Here is a 22,856-nt window from a genome sequence, read left to right on the forward strand (position 1 = left end):
TAGGGCTTCCCATCTCCAAACCATTGAGTGCCTATTCTATCATGCTCCCGGACCATTCTCAAGGATAGCCCACATTCTGGGACACAGAAAAAATCTCGATGCAATCAAGAAAATAGAAACATATCAGGTACCCTTTCAGATCATAGTGCTCTGGAATTTAAAATAAGCTGCAAACAGTAAGCTGAGGAAATCACAAACACATGGAAGTTAAACAACACACTGCTGAACAATAATTGGGTCAAAGAGGAAATCAAGATAGAAATAAGAATATTCCCCAGTATAAATGAGAGGGTATGCAAGAGTGACTAGTACTTACAGGACATAGCAAAAGTTATTGGAAAAGGGACGTTAGTAGCACCATTGGCTATCACGGGGGTGGGGTGGAGAGGGGGACAAGTACAAATAAAAAACCTAAGAAAGTAAAGAACAACAACAAAAGGAGACCAAAGTAAGTAGAAGGGAAAAAATAAAAATCAGAGCAGAGGGACAAGAATGATCTGACAGCGGCTAGAGTATTTCCCTTGTACATGGCTGACCTGAGTTTGATTTCTGGTATCCCATATGGCCCCTCGAGCAACACCAGGAGTAATTCCTGAGTGCAGAGTCAGGAGTAACCCCTGATCATCAACGAATGCAACCCCAAAGCAAGAGGAGGAGGAGGAGGAGGAGGAGGAGGAGGAAAAGGAGGAGGAGGAAGGAGAAGGAGGAAGAAGGAGGAGGAGGAAGGAGAAGGAGGAGGAAGGAGGAGGAGGAGGAGGAGGAAAAGGAGGAGGAGGGAGGAGGAGGAGGAGGAAGAAGGAGGAGGAGGAAGAAGGAGGAGGAGGAAGAAGGAGGAGGAGGAGGAAGGAGGAGGAGAAGGAGAAGGAGGAGAAGGAGAAGGAGAAGGAGAAGGAGAAGGAGAAGGAGAAGGAGAAGGAGAAGGAGAAGGAGAAGGAGAAGGAGAAGGAGAAGGAGAAGGAGAAGGAGAAGGAGAAGGAGAAGAAGAAGAAATGTTGCCACCAGCAGGTAAACCTGTACCTGTGGGGCGAGTGCATCAGCAGCCTGGTGGTGCCTTCAGACTTCCAGATACCCCCAAATTCCTGCTGTGCCTTTGGTCAGACCCCAACAACTTGGGGTCAAGTTTACCAAGTAATTAAACGGCCAAAAGTTAGGTATGTGGGAGACAAACCCACAAACCACCTCCAGCTCAGTTATATCAGCTCATCTATTGGCCTTATTTTAGAGACCCATAAATCTCAAAAGAGATCAAAAGATGCAGGTAGGGCCTGTAGCGCAGAGGTAGGCAGGAACCCATGACTGAGAGCCACAGGCCAGCTTGGATCGAGACTGGGCCCCCTCCCCCAGGTCCCCAGTTTTCCAGTAGGTTGGCAGTCACACCTTACAAACTGCCCCTGGCTCCATGTAATTTCATCAATGGCCAAGACCCAGAGATTACAAACTAAAGATCCCAGAAAGAGCACTGTGGGAATGCACTGCGTCAGGCTGTCTTCACCAGGGCACCTCGAGGGGGGCGGATTGTTTCCCTCCCTGCCCCAAGCAGAGCCCCGGCAGCCAAAAACCTCCAGAACCCAACCACCACCACGTGCAAGGCCAGTCTCCACATGCTCGGACGAACCTCACCCAAGACGAGATGAACCTCACCAGAGAGCAGACCAGCAGGAAGACCAGGTATGCGGGAACCTGTGACTGAGATTTCCAAGCCCGCTTGGATCAGGACTGGGCCTCCTCCCCCAGGTCCCCAGTTTTCCAGTAGCTTGGCAGTCACACCCACAAACTGCCCCAGGCACCATGTAATCCCATCAATGGCCAAGACCCGGAGACTATAAACTGAAGCTCCTAGAAGAGAACGACACAGAATTTCCTGGACATTATATTCTATCCATAACAAGCAATACAAAATAAAACGTCTAGCATTGCCTTTTCAGCAGGTTTGAGGGGTGGTGAACTCGTGTCGAAATATCGAATGTAACCAAAGTAGAGAGAGAGTATGGAGGAAATTGACTGCCACACACACAGGGGAAGGGTTGGAACAGGGGTAGGGGGGTGATACTTGGGATTTTGGTGGTGGAAAATGTGCATTGGTGAAGTGATGGGTGTTTGATGATTGTATGACTGAAGTTCAAACATGAAAGCTTTGTAACTATCTCAAGGTGAATAAAAAAAGTGGGGGAAAATAATAACAAAATAATAAAATAAAATGAACATTTAGAATAGAATTTTAAAAAAAGTAATGTGGATTGCATGCCCAATTAAATCAGCTTAATCAATGGCTGAATAAATAGCAGTATTGCTACATTATTTAAAAAAAATCAAGTCAATAGGGGAGTAGAGCGATAGCACAGTGGGTAGAGCATTTGCTTTGCACACAGCTGACCCGAGTTAGAGTCCCAGCATCCCATATGGTCCCCTAGGCATCGTGAGGAGTAATTCCTGAGTGTAGAGCCAGGAGTACCCCTGTGCATCGCTGGGTGTGACTCAAAAAGAAAAAAAAAATCAAGTCAGTAAATCAGTGGAAACACGAATTGGTTTTCTGAAAGAGTTAATAAGATAGATGATCCCCTGGTGAGATTCAAAAGGAGAAAAAGAGAGAAAATCCTGATAAATAAAAATGAAAGAAGAGAAATTATAACAAGTACTCCAGAAATACAAAAGCTAATACTATGAATAAGTTTACATTGCTAAATCAAAGAATACAGAAAAATGGATAAATTTCTTTGAGTGGTACAAGCTCCCAAGGCTGAGCCAGGAGGAAATAGAAAAGCTGCATAGATCTACGGCTATCAAGAAGCTTAAAATAGTTATCAGAGTATTCTAAGAATAAACTCCCACTGCCAGGAGCAGCCCCCAAGAGCTGAGCCAGGACTAGTCCTCGAGCACTGCTGGGAGTGCCCCAACCCTCCAAAAGTCAATGATATCATGCATTGACTAAATTACATGGACCTGGGGAATGCTGGGAGGTGGCAGCCGCGAGTGCAGCAGGAGAGATAGTGGCTTCCCGGTGTGCAGCCCGAACTGGGTAGAAGATGCTTATTAAGGCACAAATGCTGACTGGGACGGACACTGAGGTTGACACTGAGCCCACAGAGAAGGCGGAGTGAGTCAAGGAGCACGTAGAGGAGAAAGAGGGAATCCCCGCCACCAGCAGCCACTCACCTACAGTGGGAAACAGATGAGAGGTGAAAGGACAGCAGCTGATTACAAGTTCCTAGGAGGCTTAGGTCCCCACCTAGTGTTAGCCCTGAGACTAACACTAGGTGGGGACCTGAGACTAACAGCAGGTGGCCCGAGGCCGTGAGTGACAGGACCATCTTCCAAGTTACCTGCTTTACCCTGTCCCCCCTACTGAAGTGTAAAAAACTAAAGCATGCCGACGGGCGTGTGCACTTGCGGGCTCTCTGGGCGGCTCTGTCTCATCGCCCGCGTTCAGTGCTCTGGAACTGCTGTGTATGGGCTGGATTGGGACTGCGTTGGCCAAATGGCAGGCGACAGAAGGAAGAATGAGGACCAAACTGGTTGCTGATTAGTTACCATTTATTCAATCTTCCATCTTTCTCATCTCCCACACTCCTAGCTCCATCCTCTCTCTGGATCTACTTGCAGCCTGGATTCTCCTTTCCTTCACTAGTCTCTCCCCCTACTTGTCTCTCCCACCTTGCCCTCTAGGCTACACACAGCCAGGTAGCAAAATCAACATAAGAAAGCCCTTCCCCGGGGCCACCAGGTTCAAAGGGAACATAACCTAGGGGGCATTCCAAAGCCCTTCCAGACTCTTAAGGTGTTTTTCTCTTTCCCTTAGTCCAAACACTCATTAACATCTTAATACTAGTTATTTTTGTATGGACATAGCAAGAGATGCTCTCCTGGCAACATCTTGCCACAGACTCAGACTACAGCACTCAGGCCAGATTAATCATTCCTAACCCAAGCAGGGTCCGAATCTGGTTATCATTATTTGGATCATGACAGCATTTGTCCATGACCATGCTCTTAAACTTATAATTAAGCATTAGGCACTTTGGCCAGGCCCATCTCGATGCCATGATAGCACACAACTCACCACTTGCCCTGGGTCCGTCTCGTCCCTCGTCAGGGACCCTGCTTTTGGGGGGTGCTAGGAAGTAAGGGCAGCTGAGGCTTAGGTTGAGAGAACAGATGCCTAGGAGGAAAATATCATGTAGAGTCAAATGACTCCCAGGTTACAAAAGCATAGCATTTGCAAAGTCTTCCTGTGTCCATACAAAAAGGACATTGCTCTGAATAAACTATGCAAAGGACTCAAGGAGAAGAGAAAAACAATATTTACAAGTCAACAGAACACTAAGAAAGAAGCTACAAATAAACACAGAGGAATGGGAGCACTGTGAACCAAATAAACCTAAACTACCTGAGGCTATGTTATCCTATACTGAGGCATCATTTATCCTCTCATTCTCTGGATGTCAGAGCAACCGAACCTTCTTCTGGACGCCCAGTCTTATATGTCTATGGGTGCAGACAGTGAGGGCCCCAGGATGCAGTGCTTCCCTCTCTTATGACTGTTTCCCAGGTTGTCAATAAATCTTTCCTGGCAAAGAAGTAAATAAATTATATAGATTTTATTTTTATTTCCATGATGAACATTAGATAGCATAAGTGGCATGAAATGCCATTAAAGTAATGTTTCTCTTATAGCCTTTATTTTGAACTTGAAGCACACGTTCACAGCATACTTTTCAAAATACCATACTCTAGTCATTTCTTTCATTCTCAAGACTTGAGACTCCATAAGGTAAATCCAGGACTTTCTGATCACCATTTTTCTCCAGTATCTAGCATAGCTCAGGCTTTAATAGATGCTTTTCATATATTTTAAAAATAAGAATGCAGGACCAGGGCAAATAGTACAGCTGGCAGGGTGCTTGCCTTGCACTGGGCCAACTTGGGTTCAATCCTTGACATCCTATATGGTCTTCTGAGCCCACTGGAGTGAATACTGAGTGAAGAACCAGGAATAAGCAGCTCTGGGTGTGACCCAAAAGTAAAAAAAAAAAAAAAAGATCACCAATTTCCCCCCTTTTATTTCTGGGAGGGTAGGATACACCTGACAATGCTGAGGGGCTTCTGGTTCTGTACTCAGGAGTGACCCCTAGCAGTTCTCAGGGGTCAACTATATATCGTGACAGGAACCTAACCGAAGTGAGAGTATGCAAGCCAAGTGACTTAATTCCTATTATTATCTCTTTGGCCCATCTTTCCTGATTACATAAATAGTATTCTCTAAAATATAGTTTTATTCCATTCATAAACTGAATTTTTTTAATCTGGATGTTGAGTTTTCTTTCTTTTTTGGTGAAGCAAGACAGCTTTTATTGAAACTTATTTAGAAAGATGTGAGGCAAAAGAAAGAGAATCAAAGGCTTCTGAGTGGAAACAGGCAAGCAAAGAACGTAGAGACAAGCAAGAGAGACGCATGTTCAACAGAGAACATAGGCTTAACGAGCAAGCCCAGAAGATGTTGTTTTTCATTTTTTGGCTTCTTGGGTCACACTCGGCAATGCACAGGGGTTACTCCTGGGTCATGCACTCAGGAATTAACTCCTGGCAGTGCTCAGGGGACCATATGGGATGCTGGGAATCAAACCCAGGTCGGCCACATGCAAAGCAAACGCCCTACCCGCTGTGCTATCACTCCAGCCCAGAAACTGAGTTTTCTTATATCCAGGAAGTGCAATTTGTGGTTTACTTGAAATTTTGAGTGTTTATTGTTTTGTTCAAGTTGTTCTCCATCTCATTAAGCATCTCTGGTCATTAGAGGTCTAGTCTGTTTCTTTTATCACTTTCTATGTAGGAACTACTTAGGTGCTTAGTAATTTTCTGCCTTTCTTTGAGTAGGGAGAAGCTTGAAATAAGGATGGTTACTGGAGATGGAGGTTATGTGATCAAGCAGTTGAGCAACGAGAAAGTTCCCAGTGCTCGATTAAAACATCAGGATAAACACGCTTGGTTCCCTCTTCTTCACCACACCACTGAGAGGAATTTAGGTCAGTCTTGGACTGAGCAAGTTGACCCTCTCCTTGAAAGCTAAGAATCCTTAGATTGGAGAGATAACAAGAATAAAAACTGCAAAGATAGGGACCAATCTCAGGTCTGATCCCTAGCACCACATATGGTTCCTTGAACACCACCAGCAGTGATTCCTGAGCACAGAGACAGGATTAAGCAATGGCCAGGCATGGTCCCCAAACTTTTAACAGTCCCTAACTTGTGCCTCTGGTTGGTTGAAAGGCTTAAAGCAACTACACAGTGGTAGGGCAGTGTTAGCAGTCAACTTTAGTTTCATCTTCTCTGATCTCATCATCAAATTCTGAGCATCATCCACATTTGATTTTGTAGGATATTATGACTGAAATTTTTTTTTTTTTTTTTTGCTTTTTGGGTCACACCCAGCGATGCTCAGGGATTACTCCTGGCTTTGCACTCAGGTATTACTCCTGGCAGTGCTTGGGGGACCATATGGGATGCTGGGGATCGAACCCGGGTTGGCCGCGTGCAAGGCAAACGCCCTACCCGCTGTGCTATCGCTCCGGCCCCATGACTGAAAATTTGTCCAAAATAAATTCTTACTTGTTTGGTTATCTTAAGAAGTTGGCAAAAAGAAATGACCCCCAAAATGCATTCAAAGTAACCTTGCAACCATAGAGAGACAGACAGACAGACAGACAGACAGACAGACAGACAGACAGAGACAGACAGAGACAAAGATAGAGACAGAGAGGCAGAGACAAAGATAGACAGAGACAGAGACAGACTTTCTTCTCTGTCTCTCTGTAGAGGCAGGTGTGGGGTGGGGAGAAGAAACTGGGTATATTGATGGTGAAAAATGTACTGGTGAAGGGAAGCGTTTTGGAACATTATATGACTGAAACTCAATCAACTCTGCAACTGCATATCTCAAGGTGATTCAATGAGAGAGAGAGAGAGAGAGAGAGAGAGAGAGAGAAAGTAACCTTGCAATTGTTCTTGTATTTTCTCTAAGGCATAAATTCTTGCATTCAGAACAACCAGTTCTGAATGTGACACATGAAAACATTAGGTTTATTCAAGAATCATTTGACTTATGTTGAGCAAATTGATAAATGGGTGAGTAAAGGATGAGTGAGAACAATTGAGAACGAAGATGACTTTGGTCAACTTAGGTAAGTGGAGTAGTTTTCAACATTTACTTTTATCCTGAAGTGTTTATTTAAATACCACCTAATGGGGAATCTCATCATGTGAAAGTGATGAACTGTATTGTTGAACTCAGAGTACCCAGGTTAGACTTGCTTGTGTGTCTCTGGCCACCAAGCTGCTGCTCTCCAAAATATTTCTTTACTTAGGCGGTCACACATAGTGGTGCTCAAGGCATACTTCTGGCTCTGAGCTCAGGGCTCACTCCTGGGAGGACTAATGAGACTATATGCCATGTCAGGGACTGGACCCCCACAGGCCATGTATAAGCAAGTGCCCTTCCCACTTTACTATTGCTCTGGCTCCCTACAAACTTCTTAATTCAGGGGAGTCACAAGACTGCAACAATCAAGACTTTTGAGTGATTGCAATGCTTATTTCAGCCACATTTGCTTTTAATATCAATCATACCAGATAACTACTGGATTCAATGAACTGCATCAATTTTTGAGATTAAATTAAGTAAATAAATGAGTCATTCACTTTTATGAGCAGCCCGGGCTAGTCAGTAAGACAAAAAGATAAAAAGAAAAAACCCACAAGGCAGATCTAATGCAAAACTAGACAACAATTTCAAAAGAAAATTAATTGATTATATGTGCAACTTAAAGTGAAATTTTATCAGATTTTATAAATTAACTTAGTTCTTGATAAACTGAAATTTTTTCCTAAATATTCATTAAGAAAGATTTAAATGGGGAGGGACCAGAGGGGTAATTCAGTTCAATATTCCCACACATACAGATTCTTGCATTCAGAACAACCAGTTATTGGTGCTCTCGAGGATAGGGATTTGCACACAGCTGACCCTGTTTTGATCCGCAGCACTATATATGGTACCCTGAGCATGTCCAGGAGTGATCTCTGAGCACAGAGACAGGAGTAATGCCTGAACACCCCTTTCCCAGCTTTGTTGGGGAAACTGTAGCCTTAAAGCTCTGTAGCCTAGCACAATTTTTAGTTGGGTATGACCTCTTATTAAAACAAAAGTTGTACATAGTATATGTTCATTGCAGCACTGTTTACAATAGCCAAAATCTGGGGAAAAAACGAGTCCCCGAGAACAGATGACTGGTTGAAGAAACTTTGGTACATCTACACGATGGAATACTATGCAGCTGTTAGAAAAGATGAAGTCAATAAATTTGCATATAAGTGGATCAACATGGAAAGTATCATGGTAAGTGAAATGAGTCAGAAAGAGAGGGACAGACATAGAAAGACTGCACTCATCTGTGGAATATAAAGTAACAGAGTGGGAGACTAACACTCAAGAATATTGGAGATAAGTACCAGGAGGATTAGAAGCCGGCCTCACATACTGGGGGAAAAGGCAGCTCAGATAGAGAAGGAACCACCGAGTAAAGGGTGCTAGGAAGGCCCACTCGCGATAGGAGATGAGGGCTGAAAGCAGAGTATAGACCGAACAGGATGGCCATTTAGTACACCTATTGCATACCACAATGCCCAAAGAGAGAGAGAGAGAGAGCAAAAGGGAATGCCCTGCCACAGAGATGGGGTAGGGTGGAAGGAACAGGGTGGGGAAGGCAGGAGGGATGCTGGGACCATTGATGGTGGAAGGTGGGTACTGGTGGAGCACTCAATCGCTGTGTGACTGAAATGCAAGCATGAAAGTTTGTAAGTCTGGGGGGCTGGAACGATAGCACAGCAGGTAGGGTGTTTGCCTTGCATGAGGCTAACCCCGGTTCTAATCCCATCATCCCATATGGTCCCCTGAGCACCGCTAGGAGTAATTCCTGAGTGAAGAGCCAGGAGTAACCCCTGTGCATCGCCGGGTGTGACCCAAAAACCAAAAAAAAAAAGAAAGTTTGTAAGTCTGTAACTGTACCTCACACTTCACAGTGATAAATAAATAAAAAGTTGTAAGTGGTAAAAAAATCAAAATCATCAAAAGTATTTATAAATCATTTCCATCCATTCCATAGTTTTCAGACTATGAAGCATACAGACATATGTAAAAGGTCCTTAGAGTTAAACTGATTACAATTTAGCTGGGAAAATGGTATCTCATATATATATACATATATATATATATATATATATATATTCTGTATTGGCCGCGGGATGCTCATGCCCTGGTGGAGGGTTTCAATTATTTTTATTGTGAATAAAACCTATTACTGGAGGAATAGCACAGTGGGTAGGGCGTTTGCTGATCCGGGTTCGATTCCTCGGTCCCTCTCAGAAAGCCTGGCAAGCTACCAAGGGTATCCCGCCTGAACAGCAGAGCCTAGCAAACTACCCGTGGCATATTCGATATGCCAAATACAGTAAGAACAAGTCTCACAATGGAGACATTACTGATGGCCACTTGAGCAAATCGATATATTTTAATATATTCTCCTTTATATCTGTGCATATTTTACATACACCTATATATGTGGGAATATATGTAAGGGAAATATCAGTGAATATGTAGTTCTACATCTATAAAGCTCTCTATATATTCCATGGATGGAAATTCTATATTTAATATTTTTAAACAGATAATTTATTTAGGGCTATTTTTAATAATCTAAGCATTAAGGAAATTAACTTGATTGTTTTGCCATACCTAGAGGTATTCAGGAATTAGTCCTAGCTCTGTGCTTAGAGATCACCACTGGACATACGCAGGGTACCATATGTAGTGCTGAGCGTCAATCCAGGGGAAGCTGTGTGCAAGGCATGAGCCTTAACCCTTGTTTTGTCTATCCATCCTAAGAAATTAACTTTTACTGGCTCTTTCTTCACCTTGGATATTAGCCTGAATCTTAGTCTGTTATGCATAATTCTTTCTTTTACTTTGTGGCTTATTTCTTACAATGGAGATTGGTCCACATCTCAACCTTACAAATGTACTTTGGCTTTTGCCCTTCTGGAGAAACCTATGATCTTTCTAGAACATATTCCTCTCTGTCTTTCTCTCCTCTCACACTCCTCTAAGTATATTTCTTTAAATAAAACTGTTTTACCTCAAATAAATCCTTTACTAAAAATTCTTAGAATATATTCTGAGGCCACTTAAGACTGAGTTCAGTATTTTATGGTTTTATAGTAATATAACTACATTGCTATATAATAATGAAAGAGAACAATGACTTTGAGTTACTTTTAGATCCACAAATACCAAAGATCATATGAATCAAGAATTTCCTGGTGGGGCTAGAGTAGGGCGTTTGCCTTGCACAAGGCCAACCCGGGTTCGATTCCCAGCATCTCATATGGTCCCCCGAGCACCACCAGGAGTAATTCCTGAGTGCATGAGCCAGGAGTAACCCCTGTGCATCGCTGGGTGTGACCAAAAACACACACAAAAAAAAACAACAAATAAAGAATTTCCTGGCAAAATTCTTAGGCACCATACCTAAAAGGTCAGAAGGTTTTGGAATAACTCTTACTAAACCCTTAAGAAAAGAATAACTATTGAAACAAATTCAAGGACTCTAAGAAAGAGGTATTCCTCAACTATTTTAGAACATTAGGTGTGATACCACTACTAAAACCGCTGGAAGATGTACAAATACATGACATTAAATGTTACTTATCTAATATTTATGATCATGCAGAGAATATCCCCAGAGCAAAGGAGAGAGCTTTAGAAATTCTATCTTTTGGTCTAGGTAAAGGTGATGTATCAAACAAATGTATTAAATTTTACTTCCCAAATTCCCATTAAAATAACAATAAAGAGGTGTTTCTTGTTTGTTGTTGTTGTTGTTGTAAAGAGGTGTTGTTGTTTTGGTTTGTTGACTGTTTTATGTGTGCGTGTTCTTATTTGTTTTGCACATCCAGGTGGTCTCAGGGTTTATTCTTGGCTCCGTGCTTAGCTTTCACTCCTGGAAAAGGCCAGGTATGTGATGTGATTCTGGGTACCATACTCAGATAGGCTGCGTTCAAGGTGAACACCTTTTCCCCTTTACTATTTCTCCGGCCCTTGTTGCTTTTAAATTTTACTTGCATACTTTTGGAAAAACAATGCATTTACCCAGATGAGAACAGAAGGGAAGATGCAATAACAAAATTATGAAAATTGGGAAGCAGATGGACAAGTGATAATTAATTTAACATACAGGAGAAAGATGAGTTTTAAACAAACAGGCAAAAGCTGTGAGGCAACCAGATTTACATAATAGAAGTGCCAAGGACCTCAGAATTGGGGGCACTAGAACCTCAGAAGGTAAGTGAAAGTCAACTCAAAGCAGTTACTTGAAAGCCCCGGGCCCCCACCTCTTCACAGTCAGTTTACTTCCTCCCATCCCAAATCTGGGCAGAGGATGACAAAACAAAAAGTTCTGTAAAGTGATTGAAGAAAACGGTTTCTGGACTGGGTAACCATAGGCAATGAGGGCAGGATTATGGTATATATTTAAAAAATGATTAACTAAAGGTTTCTATGTTCTGTATTCTCTTGCATTGGAAGAACAGAGAGCAGGCAAGCCTTTATCCTGCAAGCAGGAAAAGGCATGGTGGTTTTCTCAGCATCTGATTAACTCAAGAGGAAAAACTTAAAGATATTAAGGGATTCCCTGATGGAATGACCCCATCAGATTCCTGTATAGTAAACCTACACTACACATACACACACACACACACACACACACACACACACACACACACACACCTTTCAGGCAGCTCTTTTTAGTGTACAAGTCAGTGTATATTATCACATTCATGCACTGCTCACTAACATTATCACTTTTACAGGCATGTTCATTTGTTTTGGGACCACAGGACTGGAACAATAGCACAGCGGGTATGGCATTTGCCTTGCATGAGGCCGACCCGGGTTTGATTATTCTGTCCCTCTTGGAGAGCCCGGCAAGCTACCGAGAGTATCTTGCCCGCATGGCAGGGCCTGGCAAGCTACCTGTGGCATATTTGATATGCCAAACAAGTCTCATAATGGAGACATTACTGGTGCCCGCTCGAGCAAATCGAGGAACAATGGGACGGCAGTGCAGTGCAATTGAGACCACACTCTGGTGGTGTCAGATTAACAATGCACATAATAGCAATAAATACGCATTATATCCTCCGCCAAAATCTGACAACCACTGATCACTTCATGGGTTTGTCTATTCTATAAGCTTCATATGAATAGAATAAAATTTTGAAATGTGGTCTTTTATTCCGGTTTCTTTGATTTAGCATACTTTTGCTAAATCCATCCATATTATAGCATATGTTAGTTTTTCTTTCATTTTTATGTCTGCAGACTATTTCATTAATGTACAGCATTTACTCATCCATTCATCAGCAGATTGACATTTGGGTTGCTTGGCTTTTATGAATAATGCAATTCCACTTTTTTTGTTATCATAAATAATTCTATGAACCTTTGCTCTTTCCCTGAAAAAAGATTACCACCTAATTGGCACTAGAGTGTTCAAAAGGCCATTCTACCATTCTACCAGGCTTTCAACCCAGCTGCTTGAGGACAGTGGGGAACATGCTAAGACATGTTCCCCACATGTGAATTCCATATAAGACTATGAATATGTGAATTCCATAGAAGAATGTTGCCACACATTGTTTGTTGTGAAGTTATTCAGGTCGATGAGTATTCTGTAAGTGCTTGAATGCTCTGGCAAAAGGTTTGTGTGTAAGGGAAAGCACATTCAATTAGAATGTTGATTCCAATAAGAACAAAATCTGCTCCTTCAATCCTGGAAGTGGTCTAAGACAATTAGTCTGCCACCCATTAACTGGCTGATCTCTCTCAGAAATGTCCTATTGGGGACTCAGTGTTGGTTTATGCTGCTGGCAAAGTGGGTATTCAGCAGTGGTGGTAAGTGTGCCACCCTTGTGAGCAGAAGTCAACACTGCTAAATCTATGTGTGATCTTCATCTTGGAATCGCTCTTCCGCAGCAGCAAGATTCCTCTGCTTAGCCTTTTGGTGAGATTATCCTACCTTGTTTTCCTGTTTTCCCTTTTCTTGTTTAAGTCCCCACTTTGGTAGTCCACATTTTTCAAGTCTAAATATGTCTCCCTTACTTTCATATTGATGATAATCTGGTTCAAGGCTGAGGATCATTGGAAGTTTTGCTCCACCAGTTTCTCATCCCTGATGTTAATATGGAAATTTACAAAGCCATTCTGAATCCCGAGCCTTTGTACTCTACCTTTGGCCCCAATCTATATCCAAAGTACAAAATTTTCTTCCTGTTGCAGTCTCTTGAATTTTCCCTTGTGTGTTTTAAATAGCTGCCTTTCTTTTTCCATTTTTTTCTAAGCATTAAGTGGGGTTTTTTAATTTGAACAAATTTCCCCTTAGTCCTGGGAAAGACTTAATAAAGAATTTTATATCCCCATTTCTCCGCACCTGCACCCCCAGAATGACTGACGAAGAGGATGGAGCTGCTTGGGACACCGGCAGCCCACCAGCAACCTGCAGTATGTGACTTGAGAGTTTCCGCCAGGTCCCCCGAGCGGGGGCCTGGCATTTCTCTTTTTTTTTTTCTTTAATCTATCTCTCTTCCCCTCAACCTCTGGGCACAGCACAGCATCTACCCCACTTCTGAGCACAAAACGGAGAGACGCACTCAAGTGCACGGCGCGGCTGGCGGGGGATCGAGGGCGGGGAAGTACCGGTCTCCGCCCACATCGGACACTTAAAGAGAGTGTAGCCACGTGGGCTTTCCCATTTCTCCGCGCCCGCACCCCCAGAATGACTGACGAAGAGGATGGAGCTGCTTGGGACACTGGCAGCCCACCAGCAACCTGCAGTATGTGACTTGAGAGTTTCCGCCAGGTCCGCCGTGCGGAAATCTCTCTCTCTCTCTCTCCTTCAACTTTTTCCCTGGACTTTAGACAGAAACCCAAAACCGCGCGGCCGCTGCTGCGGCTGCGCGACCTAATGTCATCTTAGTATCAGCAGTATGTAATGGTTCCTTCTTAATGGGTCGGACTTTTGTGGGTGATCCTAACAAGAATAGTAAGTATTTTGTTGAAATATTGAAGGCAATCAAAATGGTAGCCATCTCTCTAGACTGAACTAAGCTATATCCCCACGCTGGCTGAGAAGAAATATCCTTCTTTCTCGGGAAGAAACGTGGCGTGGTGTCAAACATAGTGTGATGTCCATTAAGCAAACAGACCTGGTGGCGTGGGAATGGGAAATAAGGGGAAAAATTAGGTACATGGACCAGCGGGACGCTGGTGGTATCTCGAGCCGGAGCCGATATCAGCGCAAGAGCTTTGGTTCCAGAAACTGCTTCCAGACACTCTACTAGACTATCAACTAAGCCAGAGCCCCACGCCGGCTGATGACGGGAAATAACCATCCTCTTCGGTTTTTTTTCCCTTTGTCAGACAGCGTGGTGATTACTAAACAGGCGTGAACTCGGTGGCGCGGGGCAAGGGGGAAAAAGAAAAGTTATCTAACAAACAGCAGGACTTAATATCTCTATATGCTTAGTAATGGAGAATTATCAAATGCCTCATTGGCAATAGGACTGTCTTTTTCTTTTTGGGGGGAAACCCCAGCAACGGTAGTGAGTTGTGTGTTGAAACATGGAATGTAATCGAGATAAGCGCAAATGAAGTGAAACTTATCACGTATAAGGGTGGGGACTAGGGAGGTGGGAGGGGGCGGCAGATATACTGGGGGGGTTGGGGATGGAAGATGGGCACTGGTGAAGGGAGGGGTGTTTGAATATTGTATAACTGACATAATCCTGAGAACTTTGTAACCCTCCACTTGGTGATTCAATAAAAAAAAAAAAGAATTTTATTGCTCATTTCTTTCTTATTTGTTCTTTCTTGTCAGTATTTCTGATTTGAATATTGGTTCTCCTGGTCTAATACTGGTCTAATACTGGCGTAATGGTCCTGATCTGATTATATTTCTTTTATCCTATCTTTTGGTTCTTCTTTTTATTTTACCTTCCAAACATCCAGATGTATTTAATTCACCCATATTTTTAATCTCCAAGATTAAAAAGGCACCTGAAGGTCTGGAAGAAAGACTCAAAGGGCTGAAACAATTTCTTCACATGCAGGAGGCCCCATTTCTTACTGCAGGTACCTCATACTTTCCCCAACTACTGTCAAGAGTAGCCCTGGATATTTTTCGGTGTGACCAAAAAAAGTTGTGTTATTTTGTTATCTGAGTATTGATAGTTTAAATAGTATCCTATTTTTATTCAATGTATGTAATGATTTTTTTCTTTTCTCCCCTAAAAATCTCTATCTACATACTTGGGGTTGGAGTGATAATACAGTGGGGAGGGCATTTGCCTTGCACGTGACTGACTCAGGTTTGATCCCTAGCATCCCATATGGTTCCCCGAGCACTGCCAGGAGTAATTCGTGAGTGCAGAGCCAGGAGTAACCCCTGAGCATTGCAGGGTATGACCCAAAAAGCAAAAAAGGAAAGAAAGAAGGAAAGAAAGAAGGAAAGAAAGAAAGAAAGAAAGAACCTTTACATTCTTCATTTCTTCTACTTACAGTCTCTCCATCTATTATTTCTTTTCCTTAGCTTGTTTTCTCTCTTTTGTTAGAAATTTTCTTCAAACACTGAGTAACTTGGATTTCTCTTTGTACTGAAGAAGATGACAGTAAAGTTAAAAAGAATTAAAAACGTTAAAGTTAAAAAGAATTAAAAACGTCATCAAGTAGAGTGGGCAAGGCACTTACCTTGCACATGGTCAGCCGGGTTCAATCACCAACACCCCTATTGTCCCTGAGTCCCACTAGGAGTGATCCCTGACCAACACCCTCATGTACCCACCCCCCCACACACAAAATTAAAACATTTGTTCACACAAAGGATTTTTCTAACAAAATAGGTAAGTTTCCAAATAAAGGTGACTTCATTATAAAAATAAAATCCTGAAAGCAGTAGGAGCAACATTGCAACAACTTATACAGAATAAGAATTTTGCAAGCACACCTGAGATTCTGTAACATGCTACACCTTCTAAACAGTTAGACTCCGTGAACAGGAGCACAAAGGAAAGGAAAATAAAGGCAGCATCCAGAACATCAATAAAAAATAGGTGTGGGAAATCTCTTAGAGAAGGTGGAGTGCAGAATATTAAATAGTGTTTCGCGCCACCCATTTATATTCACTTGCCTCATAAAAAATTTTATTTGAGGACTGGAGAGGTAGTACATGTGGTAGGACCCTTGTCTTGTACGTGGCTGACCCAGGTACAGTCCCTAATACCCCATAGGGTTCCCTGATCACCACCAAGGGAAATTCCTGAGTGTAGAGCCAGGAAAAATCCTGGTGTGGCCCCAAACACTCCATTCTCCTCACTCCCTGAACGCCTCCCCACACACAAATTATTATTTGAAAGGTATTGCAGAGAATTGTCATCCCACTGTCCTCACTCTCCGCATCCCTCCATGCACCGCCCCCCCGCCCCCCCCAGAACTTATTTGGAAGATATTGCAGAGAACTGTCACCCATTCTCCTCACTCCCCGCCACCCCCCACACACAAAAGAATGTATTTGAAAGGTATTGCAGAGATTTTTCACTCCATTCTCCTCACTCCCCACAGCCCCCACACCCCACCCCACAAAAAACCTTATTTGAAAGGTATTACAGAGATTTGTCAAAGGCTTATCATCTTTACAGAGATAATTAGGGTAAGAATTGGGATAAAAATCATCTTGGATTAGGGTGATTCCTAAATTCAGTGAAAATATTCTTAATAAGGGATAGAAAAGAACAGACACAGAAGGGCCAGAGATAGTCCAGGTTTCCAGCACGTTTTGAAGACAATCCAGGTTTTCTTGCATGCAGCCAACTCTAGTTTGAATCCCTGCCTGGCACCACCTATGGTTCCCTGAGAACCACCAGGAGTCACCCATCATTCATGAGTACAGAGCCAGGAATATAGGAATAGTCCTAAATACTATAACTGCCTCCTAAACACACACACACACACACACACACACACACACACACACACACTATCAGAAGCAGTTACTGGTGTGGGGTACCATTTGTCCTACAAGCAACAGGATACTATGAGGACCCAAAAAGCTGAAATTGGGAAAGGATGGTTCCTTCCTTGGTGCTGTCAGGACTTTGACATTGGACTTCCAGCCTCCATAATTGTGAGTGGAAACTTTATTAGTCTACGAAATCTGCAGTAATTTGTTAGAGCAGTCCACAAATCTATAGAGGTACAAGTTAACTGACAGTTCTTTTATACTAGTAATGTAGCAAAAATCAGGCTATGGGCGATGTAGAGAAGATGGTATAAGATGTTCCCAGGGGAGCTTGGGACTGCAAAGAACACATTACATCATAAATCACCAGCTAGCACTCTCCATTCCATGATGATTATGGGTCAGTACCATGGCTCCAAGTGGCCTGGGAAATAAACAGAGGCTACCACGAATAGCAAGTGAAAATCACCTTACCCAATTTCATAGCCAGAAAATGAGTCTAGGTTCCTGTGGTGAAAACAGAAAGAACCTAGTTCAACTTGAATTGCCATCCAGATGCCTAGAAGTTATCAAATAGGATTTCTTCCCATCATTAATTTATTTATCCATGCAACGAGACCGTTTGATTAAATCACTGTCTACAGCTATCATCATCTAGCGAAGGACTCTATGGGGAGTTGGTGTAACTCTTATCTAGATTTCAGAAAGAAAGTGAGTACTTTTCCACAAATTTTTCTTTAACTCTTACATCACAGTCCTTAGACTACCTCTTTAAGGTTGGTGATTTATTAGGTTGTGGTCTCATAAGCAGTTTACTTAGAATCAGAGTTTGTTTTTTTGTTTGTTTGCAACCAGAAGCTCTCAGATTCCACCCTGTCCTCTCACTCTTCCAAAGGAAGAACAGTCATCAATGGTAAAAGGCAGCTGCAAAAGCGACCCTAGAGACGGCTTCACGCTTAGGAGAGGCGGCTCCGACGCCTGCTCATGGTTCCTGGTGCTCCACATGGTCAGAGAAACTTCTCTAGGAATGAAATCTAGAAATGACCCCTGAAAGCAAAGTCTTCAGACAATATTAATTTTTTTACAATGAAAAATTATACAAGTTGAACTTGATAGAGGGTAAACACACGGGGAGAATCTGTCAAGGAGAAATCAGGTATGGCTCCTAGGTGCACCCTCCGGGGAGAGGTGCTTGGCAATGCAGAATTCTTCCCAAACACATGTGACAGTAGATGGAATGAGGAAACTACCATCAGGAAAATTCAGTTGAGTCATGGCGTCAAGGATTTTTACTTTTATAGGCATACAAAAATACTCTTAAGGATGAATATTTGAGAGGTTTTGTATTTTAGCCTTTCTTTCTTTTCTTTTGAGGGGCGACACCTGGTGATGCTCAGGGTTACTCCTGGCTCTTCACTCAGGAAGCACTCCTTTCGAGGCTCAGGGAATCATACGAGGGTGTCTTGGATTGAACCCAGGTCAGATGCATGCAGGCCAAGAGCCCAACCCATTGAACTATCACTCCAGGCCCTGCACCCAAAAGTTGTGACACTTTAATATCAATAAATGAGTCAGGTCTGACAACACTGAGAGATAAAGGTCTTTAGACTTCACTTCTTTTAAAGTTAAAATCTAAAATAGTTTGACACTTTAAATAGAGCATTCTTTGAAGTTGATTAAGTGATTAAGTCACATCAACTCTTCAGTATCTGGAGCATCAGTCCCATAAAATTAATTGTTTTTTATTATGTAACAATCCTATTTTGCACTTAATTCTACCTCTCACTTAAAGACCTACACAGAATATAAATATTTTTAATGCCTATAGATCTAGCTTATTCTTTTTTAATGGTAGTCTTCGCTTTTTTGGCAAAACAAAACATTAATCTGCTGCTATTTCTTTTTACTTTTTTTTTTTTTTTTTTGCATTTTGGATCACACCCGGCGATGCACAGGGGTTAATTCTGGCTCTGCACTCAAGAATTACCCCTGGCGGTGCTCAGAGGACCATATGGGATGCTGGGAATCAAACCTGGGTTGCCGCGTGCAAGGCAAATGCCCTACACACTGTGCTATTGCTCCAGCCCCTCTGCTACTATTTCTAGCAAAAAATATTTTATTGTTGGTTGTAAGATTATCTGATATTTGGGGTAGCAATGTTACTAAAATTATTTAAAATAATTTTCCTCTAAGTAGTCGAAGCCATCTACCACAAGCCTACGGCAAGCATTATCGTCAATGGGGAAAAACTAAGGGCCTTTCCTCTAAGATCAGGTATAAGACAAGGATGCACACTCTCACCACTCCTCTTCAATACAGTACTGGAAGTACTTGCGATAGCTATTAGACAAGAAAAAGAGATTAAGGGCATCCAGACAGGAAAGGGAGAAATCAAACTCTCACTATTTGCAGATGATATGATATTATACCTAGAGAAACCTAAAGCCTCTACTAAGAAACTCTTAGAAACAATAGACTTATAAAGTTGTAGGCTACAAAATCAATACCCAAAAATCCATGGCCTTTCTATGCACAAACAATGAGGCAGAGGAAAGGGACATGAAAAAAGCAATCCCATTCACAATCGTGCCCCAGAAAATCAAGTACCTCGGAATCAGCTTAACCAAGGACCTAAAAGACCTCTACAAAGAAAACTATAAAACGCTACTCCATGAAATAAAAGAGGACATGAGGAAATGGAAACATATACCCTGCTCATGGATAGGGAGAATCAATGTTGTCAAAATGGCAATACTCCCCAAAGCATTATACAGATTCAACGCTATCCCTATAAGGATACCCATGACATTCTTCAAAGAAATGGATCAAGCAATCCTGAAATTTATATGGAACAACAAACGTCCACGGATAGCTAAAATAATTCTTGGGAAAAAGAGGATGGGAGGCATCACCCTCCCCAACCTCAAACTTTACTACAAAGCAGTAACAATTAAAACAGCATGGTACTAAAACAAAGGCAGAGCTGTAGACCAATGGAACAGGGTGGAATATCCCTACACACAGCCCCAAATGTATGATCATCTAATCTTTGATAAGGGAGCAAGAGATGTGAAGTGGAGCAAGGAAAACCTCTTTAACAAATGGTGCTGGCACAACTGGACAACCACATGCAAAAAAATGGGCTTAGACCTTGACCTGACACCATGCACAAAAGTCAGATCAAAATGGATTAAAGACCTCAACATTAGACCACAAACCATAAGGTACATTGAAGACAAGGTCGGCAAAACCCTCCACGATATTGAAGATAAAGGTATCTTCAAAGGTGACACGGAACTAAGCAATCTAGTAAAAACAGAGATCAACAAATGGGACTACATTAAACTAAAAAGCTTCTGCACCGCAAAAGATACAGTGACCAGAATACAAAGACTATCCACAGAATGGGAAAGGATATTTACACAATACCCATCAGATAAGGGGTTGATATCAATGGTATATAAAGCACTGGTTGAACTCTACAAGAAGAAAACATCCAATCCCATCAAAAAATGGGGCGAAGAAATGAACAGAAACTTTACCAAGGAAGAAATACGAATGGCCAAAAGGCACATGAAAAAGTGCTCTACATCACTAATCTCAGAGAGATGCAGATCAAAACAACCACGAGATACCACCTCACACCACAGAGACTAGCACACATCCAAAAGAACAAAAGCAACCGCTGTTGGAGAGGATGTGTGGAAAAAGGGACCCTTCTACACTGCTGCTGGGAATGCTGACTGGTTCAGCCCTTTTGGAAAACAATGGACGATTCTCAAAAAATTAGATATTGAGCTCCCATTTGACCCAGCAATACCACTACTGGGAATATATCCCAGAGAGGCAAAAAAGTATAGTCGAAACGACATCTGCACTTATATGTTCATCGCAGCACTGTTTACAATAGCCAGAATCTGGAAAAAACCCAAATGCCCTAGAACGGATGACTGGTTGAGGAAACTTTGGTACATCTATACAATGGAATACTATGCAGCTGTTAGAAAAAAGGAGATCATGAATTTTGCATATAAGTGGGCCGGCATGGAAAGTTTCATGCTGAGTCAAATGAGTCAGAAAGAGCGAGACAGACATAAAAAGATTGCACTCATCTGTGGTATATAGAATAACAGAATGGGAGACTAACACCCAAGAATTGTAGAAATAAGTACCAGAAGGTTGACTCCATGGTTTGGAGGCTGGCCTCACATTCTGGGGAAAGGGCAACTCAGAGAAGGGATCACCAACTATAATGTAGTCCAAAGCCATTCGGGGGGAAGGGAGTTTCGGGCTGAATGAGGGCTAGAGACTGAGCACAGTGGCCACTCAACACCTTTATTGCAAACCTCAACAGCTAATTAGAGAGAGAGAACAGAAGGGAATGCCCTGCCACAGTGGCAGGGTGGGTGGGGAGAGATGGGATTGGGGAGGGTGGGAGGGATGCTGGGGAATGGGCACTGGTGAAGGAATGGGTTCCCGAACTTTGTATGAGGGAAGCATGAGCACAAAAGTTTATAAATCTGTAACTGTACCATCACGGTGATTCACTAATTAAAAATAAATAAATTTAAAAATAAAATAAATAAAAAATAAAAAATAAAAATTCTCCTCTAAGATATATTTCTATGAAAATGTCTATTTCTCCTGCTATGCATGCTTCTGACACTAGAATAAGATTTTTCTCACTGACCCCATTTATAGTAAAAATTTTTGTTAAAAATCAGTTCTGACTAAAATATAAACCATTTTTTTAATCTATAAAATAAAACTTTTATTACTTATTTGCAGATTTTTACCTGCCCTTATGGCAGGATTAAGATCTTTTTCTTTTTTTCTTTTTTGGGGCTCAAACCTGGCGATGCTCAGTGCTTACTCCTGGCTCTGTGCCCAAGGATCACTCCTGGTGGGGTGTGGGGGACCATATGTGGTGCTGAAGATTGAAACAGACGGGCTGTATGCAAGGCAAGTGATTTACTCACTGTACCTCATCTCTCTCCAAGCTAAGAATTTTTTAATCAATAAACATTTTTGAGAAATTTTTCTGAGAACCGTTATAGTAGTTGTCTCCACTTAAAACAATTTACTCTATCAATTAAAAAAATGCTTCCAGTTGGATGTCAACATGATATTTAAAAGTATGCTTCTCATTTTGTTTCTCTAGACCTGAGTAAAAATGGAAATATGTCCAATCTGAAAGAACAATTTTATATGAAAACTAATGCAGAATAGTGCAATGCACTCTGTATTTTATACCAATAGGAACGTGTAACATCCAGCTGGTTTTATTTAATGTAAAATAAAAATTACACTTTTAGATTCAGTATTCTAGCTTTCACCCCAGGCATTTTGTATAGCACTAAGGAATGATCATAACTTGCCTAGTAGTGTAATTGCTTTCTCAGTATCTAGCTAAAATACTGATACACAACAAAGTCCTGTTTTTTGAAATATTAATTGTGCTGACAGATTTTAAGATGGTTTTTTAAAGGCTAAACCTTCAGCACATAATACCCACAAAAGTTTTAGTTAAGTTAGGAAATCATATTTACTTTTGAACTGCTTTAAGAAAATCCCTATCTTTCGGCATGTTACACTACACAGAATTATTTCTCGGTTCATTCTGGAACTGACCCAAGTCACAAAATTGCTCGTCTTATTCTTCTCTAAGAGAAGGAAAATATTAATTCAGAGTTCAGGATGGATCCACTTCGAGTTAATTCCATGTGAACAAGTATGAAA

At 41.9% G+C, this 22,856-nt stretch overlaps 1 non-coding gene across 1 annotated transcript; it reads right to left on the minus strand.

Annotated features, from left to right (window-relative positions):
* Positions 1-17,973: 17,973 nt before the first annotated feature.
* On the minus strand, positions 17,974-18,180 carry LOC129401192 (small nucleolar RNA U3). Its single transcript, XR_008628143.1, has one exon. It is a non-coding gene; the product is annotated as a small nucleolar RNA U3 (small nucleolar RNA).
* Between the last annotated feature and the right edge of the window lie 4,676 nt (positions 18,181-22,856).

This window comes from Sorex araneus, chromosome 1 (genome assembly GCF_027595985.1).
Source record: "Sorex araneus isolate mSorAra2 chromosome 1, mSorAra2.pri, whole genome shotgun sequence".
NCBI classification, from domain to species: Eukaryota; Metazoa; Chordata; class Mammalia; order Eulipotyphla; family Soricidae; genus Sorex; species Sorex araneus.